The following is a 14434-nucleotide window of genomic DNA, read 5'->3' on the forward strand; positions in this document are numbered from 1 at the left end:
AACACCTTTCAGAGTGCAGCCCAGCGCCTTGAAAGAGGCTTCTAAAGAGCCAGCAGTCACCTGCTGGTTATTAGATCTTCGGTGTGTTACGGAAATTACGGGGGGTGGGGGACATCTTTAAATTGCAAAATGTTACAAATATTATTCAGAAATGTATCCCTTTGACTTGACAGCTCAGGGAAGTTACCTAGCTTTAAAAATCATATAAAATCAACTCCTTTGCCAGTTTCCTTCATTCCACCGCCAATTTGCTTAATTGGACAAGGACTTGGAAACCACTTGGTCCCGCCATAATCCCTCAAGTGGGAGGTCATGTATTCACAGGACTCATAGGTGTCAATCGCTGGGCATAGGCACTCCTCCGGACTTGCCCAGGTGGCAGACTATGCAAACCAAAGTTCTCTTGTCCTCTTGTAATAGGTGCTTAGAATGTACTTCCCAATACATATCCTGTATTGCCTTTTGCCCCAACACATGCCTCCTATGTTAATCATATATAAGCCTCCCCTTTTCTGATGTAGCCATGATACTTAATGAACTGTATGCTGGGATAAGACGGAAACTTTTGAAAGTCCTTGTCACCTCATTCTTGGGGTTCAAAATTCCTCTTTGAACCTGTTGCGCAATAAACTTTGGTCTACAGCTATTTGCTCCGGTTGGTGGCTGGACTTCTTCCTTTATTCCGCAGGGACTTGCAGGCTGTGCCTGATGAGCTGGGTGACTAAGCAGCCTCACACCTAGATTTTTCCATAACAGGTGCCTGGGAAAAAACCTTTAGTTTAAGGCAAGTTTTTACCTGCCTCACCCTTGATGCCCTGTACGTGATGCCAGGTGTGGAGCAGATGGGAATGAATACACCAGAATGGCCTTGTGGGGAAAATGGGAGGCCTGGCAAGCTTAAATGGTTCCCCGTCCATCCTCTAATCTTTTCTTTCTGGCCTGTGTATGGCAACATGCCATATTGCATACCCTCCAACATTTCTCAGATGCAAACTGGGACATTTTCATCTGAGGAATACAAGCTGTTTCTGGCTGGGGGAAAAGCGGGGTTCGGGGCAGGGAATATATGCATGTGTGCACTCTGTACATACTTTTTTTAAAAAGTAACAAATGATAATTTAATTTTAAAAGGTAATTAAATTTTCGAGGGATCAGGGCACCCAAATGTTTAAGAAATTTGGAGGCAAATTGCAAATCTATAAGTTGTCTGAGTTTTATTTTGTACAGCCGGGGATGTTAATTTAAACACAGCTTTTCACATTTCTGACAATTGGTTTGCAGTCCTGCCAATAAATTGTATGTATTCATATGTTCCATAGTTTTAGGCATTGCTGTTTCACGGCTGGTTGTTATAATTGCTGCACCATCTGCAAATAGGTAGATAAAACGAGCAGCGCCTTGTATGGTTATGTCATGTATTTCTGGAGCTGTTCTGTTTGCCTTCGCCAGGGGCTGCATGGCGAAGGCAAACGAGTGGGAATAAGGGGCACCCCTGTTTTGGTCCCCTATTTAGAGTAAAAAATAGTTGCTGTTCTGCCTGTATAAAGTCTTTGCAATATGATGACAAAACAGACACCCAGATTCATTTTTTAAGACTGATAAGGCAGCCCATCAAAAGCTTTGCTTGCATCCAGTGACAAAATTCTAAAGGAAAGTGGGGGGTTTCCCTTCCATAATAGATAGTATTTAGAACCCTCCTAATAGTATCTATTCTATTTGGTTTTTGTATTGACGTTCTGTTATTCCCTCGTATGTGTCTCCATGTGTCTCGGATAACTTCACCTTTCCCCCCTGTAATTTAACAGTACACGTAGAATGGGAATTCGTTTGGTTTCATTTATTTCTTACAGAAACTGCCCACAAATCTCTTTCCCTGGAGATTTTCCTAGTTTTAAATTTTTAATTGGTTTATCAATTTCTTCTGTTGTAAAGGGTTGATTTAAATAGTCCATTTGCTCAACATCCAATTGTACTCCTATTTTATCCAGATATGGGTCGATTGCCTCATTATTCAAACTAATAGGTTTGAATAATGAGCATATATGTTTTCAAATGAATTTTAAAATTGATTAGTATTGCCTTACCTTGGTAGATTCCTCCCCTTGGGGTTTTAAAGAACAATTGGTGCCTTTTTACATTTTTGTTTAATTTTATTGCTAATAATTTGGATTTTTTTTACCGTCAAATTCATAAAAATATTGATTTACAAGGAGTCTTCTATTTTATTTACGTCTGAAGAATCCAATTTTGATTTTTTCTGATTGGAATTTTATATACCCTGTTACTAGCTGTCCCCTTGTGCTGTAGTTCTTAAAAAAATTATTTCTCCAAATAAAATATTCTCCTGAATCTGTCTGAGATTTGTTTCTATTCTGCTGCCTTCACTAATAAAAGTGGCCCTTAGCATTGCTTTTTAGAGTGTCCCATGATGAATGTGGGGAACACGAGCCCCCTCATTTTCAAAAAACATTTTTATTTTTTCTGTCATTTTTGCTGACATTAGTTTATTTTGTAATAGCAAAGGGCTCAAGCACCAGGACAGGTTTGTAGTTCAGAGTGGTACCAATAGGCACTTACGACTCCAAGCGCTGAGGGTTTTCTGTTGGAACACCAGGAGTGTGAAATCAAAAGGTGGGCAATTCTTGTATAAATTTTGTGTTTCTCTGAGTAATAGGTGACATCCCTTTGAATGGGGTTTAGTGCCCTCCAGGTGTCAATGGGTTTATATTGGAGGATATGGATAGCTCAGTTGGTTAGAGCATGGTGTTGTTTACACCAAGGTTGCAGGTTTGATCCCTGTACGGGATAGCTGCACATTCCTGCATTCCAGGGGGTTGGACTAGATCAGGAATAGGCAAACTCGGCCCTCCAGATGTTTTGGGACTACAACTCCCATCATCCCTAGCTAACAAGACCAGTGGTCATCACCCTGACCATTGACAATGCTGCCTGGGGCTAACTGAAGTTGTACTTCCAAAACTAGATGTACTTCAAAAATCTAGAGGGCACCAGCTTCAAATATGCTGTCTAAACAGGGCTAGTATTTTAATGTAATTTTTATTAAATTTTCTGTTTTACATTTTTGAATACTCATTTAAACATCAATGACTTCCCTTCTTCTCTCTCCACGGTTCATTTTGCATATCACAAATCCCTGCATATTTTACATAAACTAAACCATTCAGTATTCCATTATCACATCCATCAAAACTTATTCACAGTGTTGAATTTATCATAATGCTGCAAATGTTTTCAAGTGCACACAGTTTCCCCCCATATATTCAATACATATTTTCCAATCTTCTCTAAACATATGTTCTTCTTGTTCTTTTATTCTATATACGTTAAGTCTGCAAGCTGTGCGTATTCCGTCAGCTTAAGTTGCCATTCTTCTTTAGCTGGGACCTCGCTCCTTTTCCATTTTGGGGCTAACAAAAAACGGGCTAGTATGAAGTGGAACTGTTACAGGGTCTTCTGGTTATTTACTGTGAAGTCTTTCCTACTGGATGGACAACTTCAGGGGTACCTACCGACATAGCTCAGTCGGTAGAGCATGGGACTCTTAATATCAGGGTCATGGGTTCCAGCACCACATTGGGCAAAAGATTCCTGCATGGCAGGGGATTGGACTAGATGACCCTCAGAGGTCCCTGTCAGGAGCTCGTCCTACACTCAAGTAGGACCCTGGTAAAGACACATGCCCGACTGGCATGTTCCCTCCCTCCTGGTCGATCGTTTGGGAGCTTCAAAAGCTTTCTTCTGCCCAAACATCACAGCGACCAATGCCAACCGACACCGGCACACTTAGGGATCCGCAGAGTTTGCACAACTTGCATGACAGACTTCAGCAACTCAGCATTTTGGCTAATCTACTTTATTTACATATAAACACACACGGAGCACTGCAACATGGCTCCCTCTCTCTCTAGCATCAGACAGCAAAGAGAAAGAACAAAGCACAATAGTCCCACTTCACAGAACACAGTAACACAAACATCCTGTCTCCATCACTTCCCACTCTGTGGAGTCAAAACATACACCGTCATGTGAAAGACCATAATCCCATGACTGCAATCACGGAGTAGGAATTCTAACAGTCCCTTCCAGCTTTACAGTTCTATGATTCTATGTGTACTATCTCCAGCTGTTGCATAATATTGACATAAGAGGAATCCCTCCTCCTGACTCATACTCTGGCTGCCTAACTGCAAAGAAATGTAGATGTGTGAGGCCTTCCTGGCTCTTGGCTCCTTATGTTGCACTCCAAAGCATGATCTTTGATTACTGGTAACGCAGTCAGCCTTCCTAGCTATGTAACATTACCTTCGCCCATTTGGCAATTCATCCACAATGTATAATTCATGTCTGCCATTAACATAGCTGTGACTTCATCCCCCTATCGAAATGCATTAATCGGAGCTTCTGCAAAGTACCAACATTTCATTAGCAACTGGTTCGTTGCCCATCAAGATAAAGACATAGCAATTGATGGACTCATTCAGGTAGACGTTGCAAAATTTACTCACTCCTCTACGAATGTCATGGGTATTATCCCTTCTTGTTCTCTGCTTAGCGGTATAAACTGTGAAGTGTTCAGAACCAAAATCCCCCAAGGTCCAGGAACTGGAAGAGGCTATAGCAAAAGTTGCAGACAAATTTGTCGTGAAAGCAAGGAGTGAAAGATAAGCTCGTACGACAAACGATGGGCAGCAAAGGAACAGCTGAGCTGAGCTAGACCCAGAGGAAAATAAGAGAGGGAATGAATGCAAGGACAAAGAGGGGCAACGCAGGTGTTCACACATTACACTCAACAAGCACACAACCTGTGTACGCAAACAGTTGAGCTGTACACTCGCTCAGTTAGTCACATGTGTTAGAGAGCATCTGTTTTGCGTGCAGAAGGTCCCGGGTTCAAATCCTTCCTATCTCCATGGAAGAGACTCATGTCTGAATTCCTGAGAGCTGCTCCTAATCAGGGCAGACAAAACTGTGCTACGTGGAATAATGGTTTGAATCAGTACAAAACAGCATCCTATGCTCCTGTTCAACAAACGCACAGGCTGTGTCCATGTGTAGACTGTTAGGATATTTCCGTTCCACCTTAAAAGGGAGCAGGATGTTTGTGTCACAGCCTGCGTATTTCCTGTTCACAGGATGTTTATGTTTGCTGTTGCTTTCGTTTTCACTCTCTGTCGGAGACACTGAAGCAGGCAGGCAGTCATGTCTTTCTCTGTTCTGATCAACGCTGAATAAAGCTTGTAAATAATGCTCTCCTGAGTACAACTTTTGGCTGTGCTTTATCTGCTGATAAGAGTTTGCATGAGCTCTGGAATGTGGCAAGATATTTTCTAGAAACTCATGTCGCTAATCGATGATACTGCGTGCCTACGGGAGATCGATGGATCGTCCGGCAAACGGCTTGGGGCCATGATGGACTTTATCTCCCTGGCAGTATCCCAACATAGACAACAGCTGAACTGCGCAAATAAAGTGTTCACTGTTTCACACAAACCCTTGCACATGCATAGAGACAGCTTGTACATGTGTTCAATGTAACACGTGAACAAGCCTAGCTGTCATGGGGACCCTCCATGAGTCCACCTCCTCGTTGCAGCATGAATCTGACCTTTGAAGAGTTTTGTAAGTAAACCATATTGAAGCTTACTAAACACATGGTCTGTTTTTGTGATAGAGAAGTGGGGTACTTTTGGGTTCCCTAGAAAGGACACCTTTTAAAGTTTTTACCGTCTATATTTCCACGCTTCTCTTTGCTGCATATTTTGCCATGTCAAATCTCTCCTGGGGTTCTCTCACCAAAGAGTACTTGCTCCAAACTTGGTTCTTGGCTTCCATGATTTCCAATAGCAAGCACCCAAAAATGCCAGCCGTGATTTGTCCCACCGACTCAGAGGTGAGTTAGCAGCTTGGAAACCAGACCCTTAACTGCCAGCTGTTGTCAACATCAGCACGGTTAGGAAGATGCTGCCGTTCATCTTGGCGATAGGCTTAGTCCGATTTTTAACCAGACCATCAATGTCTTCTCCTTCCATATTTAGCGATTCCACAGACAGGGGTTGTTATTGTGTCTTAAACAGGAAGCTTTCTTTGGATGGCACTTAATTAACGAGGCGCCTGCCATTGTTTCTCACGGCCTGTGTAACCTTAGGAATTGCAACAGCAGTGCTCATTAGGAGGGCAAAAGAACGATAACAAGAAAATAGCAGATTAAATCCATGACAAACCTCCACAGGGGTTTAATCCGGCCCTGAGTTTTCAGGCCTTTTTCAGAGCAGGAACAACAATGGTATCTACCGGAGTGCACCAGGGTAATTGATAGAATCTCCTTGTATTGCCAAGGTAATAATGAGGCTTTCAAGTTTTGCAGTGGGTTGTGAGATATCATTTACACCTTGCAGTGTTAAACTATGGAACCTGCTTCTGCAGGAGGGCACTGATAGCTGCCAACTTGGACAGCTTTAAAAGAGGAGTAGACCAATTCATTGATGTAAAGGCTGTCAGTGGCTACTAAGTGTGCTAATTAAGGTCCATATAGTTAAAGCTATGGTTTTCCCAGTAGTGATGTACAGAAGTGAGAGCTGGACCATAAAAAAGGCTGATCGCTGAAGAATTGATGCTTTTGAATTATGGTGCTGGAGGAGACTCTTGAGAGTCCCATGGACTGCAAGAAGATCAAACCTTTCCATTCTGAAGGAAATCAGCCCTGAGTGCTCACTGGAAGGACAGATCATGAAGCTGAGGCTCCAATACTTTGGCCACCTCATGAGAAGAGAAGACTCCCTGGAAAAGACCCTGATGTTGGGAAAGATGGAGGGCACAAGGAGAAGGGGACAACAGAGGACGAGATGGTTGGCTGGTGTTCTCGAAGCTACCAGCATGAGTTTGACCAAACTGCGGGAGGCAGTGGAGGACAGAAGTGCCTGGCGTGCTCTGGTCCATGGGGTCACGAAGAAGGGGACAACTAAACGACTAAACAACAACAACAACAATTATGCTCCACCTCCAGTATCAGAAAGGAGGCAGTAACACATCTGAATTCCAGTTGCTGGAAACCATTGGAGGGGAGAGTGTTCTTGTGGGTTTCCCACAAGTATCCTGGTGGCCGCAGGATGTGGGCCTAGATGGGCCATTAGCCTGACCCAGCAGGCACTTACATTCTTATATTAGCACAGATGAAGTCAAACTGTTTGATAATGAGAACAATGTTAATAACACCTTGTGAACAAGATTTTTCAGGGAGCATTGCAAGTCGTCAACCACGACAAGTGCGTTTTGCATCTCGGCAAGGATCTTTGCCTGCTTAGAGATTGACCAGGCAAGGTGCATGTTCAAAACGGGGGTGGGTGGGTGGGTGGCTGAGCTTTATTTGATGCTCAGATTTCATATATTTGTAGAAAAACCAAGTAGCGCTAACCCACGCCGAATATTCTAAAAGGCAATATTCTTTATCTCAGCGGTAAACGGAATGTTGGCAGACAGCAATATTTCTTCCAAATGAAAAGTGCCTGAAAATACATTCGTTCCATATAGTATTTGAAAAGGCGTTTTCTTCAATATAAAAAAATATTTTGCAATGTGCCATGTACCATTTATTGCTATTATCTTTTTTTTTGTGCGCGCAGAAAAAACATTTTCTAATCGATATTTTTCTACTCAGCTTTTAAAAGCAAGTTGAGTTTATATTCCCTTTTTCACTGTTGCCATTTTCCAGAAAGATTCCCTTACTTCCTCCCCACCCCCTTTTTCTACGGATTAATTTATAAACTCTTCACAATTGTTTCATCTGGCCTGGGGTCATGTCTGTTCTTTTAACTAGAGTGTTCTGAAGCAGGCACCCTATATGAGCAAGTGGGTTAGTGTTCTCTCTATCCCCCTTCACTCTTCCGTGTGTGTGTGTGTGTGTGTATATATACAGTGGTACCTCTGGTTGCGAACGAGATCCGTTCCGGAGGCCCCTTTGCAACCTGAAAAGAATGCGGGTGCGCGGATCATGATTTGCCGCTTCTATGCATGCACGTGACATCATTTTGCGCATCTGCGCATCTGCGCATCTGCGCATGCGCGAGCGGCGAAACCCAGAAGTAACCCTTTCCGGTACTTCCGGGTTGCCGTGGGACGCAACCTGAAAATGTGCAACCTGAAGCAAACATAACATGAAGTATGACTGTATATATATGTGTGTGTATGAATGAAGCAAATGTGAAGATAGCAAAGAAATGGACATTGCCTTGAATTCTGAACGTTGCTGAAGCGCAGAGCCTTTCTCCTCCTTTATTCCTCTAAAGTTTGGAAAGATTGCTATTCTGCTTGGACATGTCATGTGATGCTCATACATACAGATTGGTCTAAAATCTGCGATGCAGCCTATTGCACACATACCCCCCCCCCTTCAAAACGTCTTCCCTCTTTAGTAGCCTACGGGTGGGGCAGTAAAAGTGGCTACGATTCATGGTGGCTACATATTGCTTCCAATATTGCAGGCAGCATGCCTCTGACAACCAGGTCCCGGAGAATCAGCAGTGGGAGAGGGATATTGCGCTTGCAGGCTTCCCATGGGCATCTATCTCAGACCCTCCAAGTGTCCCTATTTCCCAGGGATGGTACCAGATTTGCAGAAGCCAACCTGGTTTCTGATTGGATCCCAGAATGTCCTGCTTTTCCTTAGGACGTCCCTGTTTTCATTGGAGAAATGTTGGAGGGTATGGAGTTATGTGACCTCCTGAGCCCAGGAGATAAGGAACTATGCAACTTTTAGAAGGCATCTGAAGGCAGCCCAGTCAGATGGGTAGGGTATAAATAATAATAATAATAATAATAATAATAATAATAATAATAAGGGATGTCCCTATTTTCATCAGAGGAATGTATGCTATCTGGTTGGTCACTGTGAGAATCAAATGCTGGACCAGATCACTGGAGCCAGTGTGGTGTAGTGGTTAAGAGCGGTAGACTCGTAATCTGGTGAACAGGGTTCGCTTCCCCGCTCCTCCACATGCAGCTGCTGGGTGACCTTGGGCTAGTCACACTTCTCTGAAGTCTCTCAGCCCCACTCACCTCACAGAGTGTTTGTTGTGGGGGAGGAAGGGAAAGGAGATTGTTAGCCGCTTTGAGACTCCTTTGGGTAGTGATAAAATGGGATATCAAATCCAAACTCCTCCTCCTCCTCCTCCTCCTCCTCCTCCTCCTCCTCCTCCTCCTCCTCTTCTTCTTCTCCTCCTCCTTCTTCTTCTTCTTCTTCTTCTTCTTCTTCTTCTTCTTCTTCTTCTTCTTCTTCTTCTTCTTCTTCTTCTTTGCCAGATCCCACTGGTGATGTTTACATTCATGCTTTCGGGGGGGGGCGCATATTTGTTGGGCCCCAGTATATCTCTTAGGTTGGGCAACAATACAGCACTAGCTAAACTCTTTTTTCTCTTGCACCACACTACCCCTTTTCTCTGAGTTCTTTGAACCAGCTCCTAACTCCGGGATGTGGTCCTGTGATCAGATCATGAAACCCAAAAGGTATGCTCACACGGTCCCCCAAAACATGCATTTTGCGGCCCCACACAAGATTACGGCCCCAAAAGGGCTTTTTCAGGGAAAAGTTCTTTTTTCGGGGCAAGATCTCAGTGCAAAATCACACAACATCACAGCACCCAAAATAGCCACTGCGCTATTGCACGAGAAAACAGGATGTCAGGGGTTTTTTCCGGGACACTCGCAGGGCATGTAGCTTCCCAGGGACAGCATCCTATCAAAGCTACAATAAACAGTCTGTTTTGAAAAACCGGTATCAAGGAGATGGGTACCATACTTTTTTCCTGCCACCAGGGATGGGCTGATCTGTCAATGAGGAGGAGGAAGAGCAACAGGAAGGAGAGAGAAAGCCTGACAAATACCCAAGGGAGGTTGTGCTAACCTTCGGAGACAGCACGCTTGAAGACTCAGGAATAGAAGGTGACCATGGCAACTGTCAATAGTTGAGCTCATGCAAAAATGTCAGGGCTGAGTGATGGTCAGGGAGGAATCATAGCTCAATGGTAGATTGTTAGCTTTGCATGCAGGAGGTCTCAGGCTCAATCCCCAGAATCTTTAGCTTAAAAGAGCAGGAAGCAGGAGGTGAGAAAACCCTCTGCTTGAGATTGTGGAGAGCGGCTGCCAGTCAGAGTTAACAATATTGAGTTTGATAGTCTCACTTGGTCTCAAGGCAGCTTCCTGCAGATATGTGTATATGAGGAAAAATGCACACTTAAAATGCTTTTTTTTTTAATGTGGCAGGAAACTCTGGGACACATTTACAGTGGAGTTGGAGACAGGGCAGAAAACGGCCCTTCTAAATCTGGATTTCTGCTATGAGCATTAATGTTCCTTATAGTCTCCCATAGGTACTTTGACTGAGTAGCTCTTTGCAGACCAAGCAACCACTGGGCACATTGCAAATGCAGGAACATCACCAGGCCGGGCAGTTATGCAGCACCTGCGGTTGCCAAACCAAAAGTTCGGCTTTTGCCTGCTTGTAAAGTACACCGTTCTTGACTATTTCATAGAATCATAGAATTGTAGAGTTGGAAGGGACCCTGAGGGACACCTAGTCCACCCCCTTGCAATGCAGGAATCTCAACAAAAGCATCCATGACAGATGGCCGTCCAAGCTCTGCTTAAAAGCCTCCAAGGAAGGAGAGTCCACCACCCTCAGAGAGAGACTGTTGGACAGCTCCTACCATCAGAAATCTCTTCCTAATGTTTAGTTGGAATCTCCTTTCTTGTAACTTGAAGCCATTGGTTCAGGTCCTAGCCTCTGGAGCAGGAGAAAACAAGCTTGCTCCATTCTCCATGTGACAGCCCTTTAGATGCAGTGGTACCTCAGGTTAAGAACTTAATTTGTTCCAGAGGTCTGTTCTTAACGTGAAACTGTTCTTAACCCGAGGTACCACTGTATTTGAAGATGACTATTATACAGTGGTACCTCGGGTTACAGACGCTTCAGGTTACAGACTCTTCAGGTGACAGACGCCGCTAACCCAGAAATAGTACCTTGGGTTAAGAACTTTACCTCAGGATGAGAAGAGAAATCGCATGGCGGCAGCGTAGCGGAAGCGGGATGCCCCATTAGCTAAAGTGGTACATCAGGTTAAGAACAGTTTCAGGTTAAGAACGGACCTCCAGAATGAATTAAGTTCTTAACCCAAAGTACCACTCTATATCATTTCAGTCTCCCCTTTTCCAGGGTAAACACCCTCAACTCCCTCAGCCGTTCTCATAAGGCTTGGTTTCCAGACCCTTGACCGTCTTGGTCACCCTCTTCTGCACACATTCCAGCTTGTCAATATCCTCCTTAAATTGTGGTGCTCAGAACTGGACACTGTGTTCTAGGTGAGGTTACTGGCGGAAGAAGTGGGGTCCAGTCACCCTGGGCGGTCACCCTGGGTGTCATCTCTGAGGGGGAGTGACATCGCTGCCCTGCCCCCCTGGGACGCTCGCCACTCACCATAGGCGGCTAGCCCCACCCCCAGGTGCACAGCATGTGCACCGCTCCGGGTGCCGGAGCAGCTAACTCTGCCTCGGGGGGGGGGGGGTCCTGACCCAGATTGAATGGACACTATATTTCTACATCAGCCTAGGAGAAACTGAGTCCCAAGTGTGGCAGTGGACTCTCGCAACCCCCCCAGCCACAATCAGGAAGCTGCGGTGTAGAGGGTTTTCCTTGCTTATTCACATGGTTGTGTGAAAAGGACGTCAGACACTGTTATTGCACAAGCATACTCTGCACTCTCTCACATGGTGTGTGTGTGTGTGTGTGTGTGTGTGAGAGAGAGAGAGAGAGAGAGAGAGAGAGAAGTCTACCTTTAACGGAGGAGCCATCCGCGGATGGGATTGGCTGCTCTGTCTGAGACGAATTTGGCTGTTACTACCTGTTCACAGCAATCTCATTGGTCGTCCTAAGGAGCGCCTGCTCTCCCACTGGACAAGCAGAATACCAGGCACATTTTAATGCTCATTCCATTCTTCCCCGCTGTGAGATAGCAGGGTGTTGTCAGCGTCAGAACAGGCAGAAGGAGTTGCTTGGCTACCGGGAAAAGGAGCTTTTGTTTTCTCTCACAGCTTGCCACATTTAACTCCAAGCGTGTCCATGTGTGCAACAGGGTGTGTGTGTGTGTGTGTGTGTGTGTGTGTGTTTGTCTGCCATCTAAAACAACTTGCTTTCTTTCATCTCATTATTCAGCACATCCTGGCTCCACCCGTATACACACTTACCTGGGAGTAGGAATTGGGCTGAATGGAATATTCTGCATTTGCTTGCCTTTCAAAGAATTTTCAAATGCAAAATCCAATCCTTTCTTTGTTATGCTTGCGAATGGCCATCTAACTTGACCCAAACGCCTTAGCTGTGAAATTTGTGCTGCTGAATTTGGCGGTGGGGTTTGTTGATGTTGTTCCAGATGCACTGGGACTTACTTCTGAGTAGATATTTATCGGATTGTCCTGCTGATGGGATTTGTTGCATCAGACCACATTTCTAACATTTGTAGTCACATCAACAGCACACACTGTAGGTTACTCCTCACAGAGCTACAATTCCCAGCACCCTTAACAAACTACAATTACCAGAATTCCTTGGGGGAGGCCATGTGCTTTAAATGAATAAATATTATCTAAATTCTGCCATTTATTAATTTCTAAGATCCCTCAACCCTAGCAGTCATTGCAACCCTAAACTCTGTTACCTCAGATCTGTAAATCTACCTATCAATCTATTTTCAGTGCTGCCCTCAAACAGATAAACCTAAAGGCCTCCATATCTTCCAGGTTCTTGGTTAATTGATTCTTCTGCTGTTGAAAACCCTTTTTTGTTTTGTGCTTAACCTTTCCCCAAGACTGCCAAATAGAGCCTGCAGTTTTCCACCGGCAAGCAATTCCATCGATGCAATGCAAGCGAATGTAAATTATGCATCTGACAATTGATGGCTCTCTGATGTGGATGTGTACACCTTTCTTTTCATTTTATTCTAAACACTGATATTTCTGCCACAGGAAGCACTCCATCCCTAACAAGAGTGCTAGAGGGTTTGATCTCTGTCATTTACGCCGGTGCTCCTGTCATTAAATGCTTGACTGCTGACAAACGTTTGATGTAGGTTCAGGTGGAAGAGGCTGGCAAGAATGCAGCTTGGTGTAGCAGCCCATAATGATTCTGATACGTAATTCGGTTCCTTGGAAACACACACTGAACAGCTGAAGAGCAACAGCAAACAATTGGATCCATAAGGGAGACACAGAACATATTCAAATCTGGGCAGTCAACAAATTGCAAAATTTCAGTTGATTAACCATGTAAGTGTTAGGTGATTCGATCTGCATTTATTTACATGTTAATAAAACTTGACATCTGATGGGAAGGTTTTCCTCAGGGAAGGTGCAACTACTGAAAAAGGGCCCTCTGCCTGGTTCCCTGTAACTTCACTTCTTGCAATGAGGGAACCACCAGAAGGCCCTTGGAGCTGGACCTCTGTGTCCAGGCTGAATGATGCGGGTGGAGACTCTCCGTCAGGTATGCAGGGACAAAGCCCATTCAGGGCTTTAAAGGTCAGCACCGACACTTTGAATTGTGCTCGGAAATGTACTGGGAGCCAATGTAGAGCCTTTAGGACTGGTGTTATATGGTCCTGGTGTATTCTAGATTAGTTGTAGTTTCCAAATCACCTGGTTAGTTGGTTTTGATGTATGTATGTGGGGCTTATTGTCTGTCTGTCTGTCTGTCTGTCTGTCTGTCTGCCTGCCTGCCTGCCTGCCTGTAAGTCACTTTGTGTTGCCTGGGGCAAGATAAGATGAGAAATTTTTAATAATAATAATAATAATGCAAACTTGCACAACATCTTTATTCTTAGCTTTCACCTGTAAAATGGGAATAATATGTAGTGACTCAGGGTTTTTAGAAGGATAAAGGGGATAATCAAATGTTGCTACCCATCTTAAACTTTTGGGACAGGACACACTATATATATAAATGAAAACAACCAAGCACAAGTCTTTAAAACACACAACATGATTTCATTTTATTTAATTGTTTAATCAGTTTACATTCCACAATTGACAGTTTACTTTTTTCATTTCCCCCCATGAACAAATTGTTTACAACCAGATGAGATTGTAAATTGATGGAAATACAGAATTTTCTGCCAATTGAAAAAAGGAAAAAAATTGAAGGTGCATTTGGTAATGTGTTTATTCCATTCCCCCCCCGCCTCCCAGCAAAGTCCTGCGATACTTTGTGACCTTCACAATTTACTTTCTGTTTCTTTTTCCTTTTCCTCCCAGAAAAGTTCTACAAAATTCAAGTGTCCTTCGCAGCTCCAATATTATACCAGAACTCGGCAATTTCCCTTTTCATTCCCAGATGTTCCTCTATTGTTACAATGAACAAAGAGCCCCTGGGTTT

The sequence above is a fragment of the Podarcis liolepis genome (assembly GCF_965112155.1).
Source record: "Podarcis liolepis genome assembly, chromosome: 10".
Classification (NCBI taxonomy): Eukaryota; Metazoa; Chordata; class Lepidosauria; order Squamata; family Lacertidae; genus Podarcis; species Podarcis liolepis.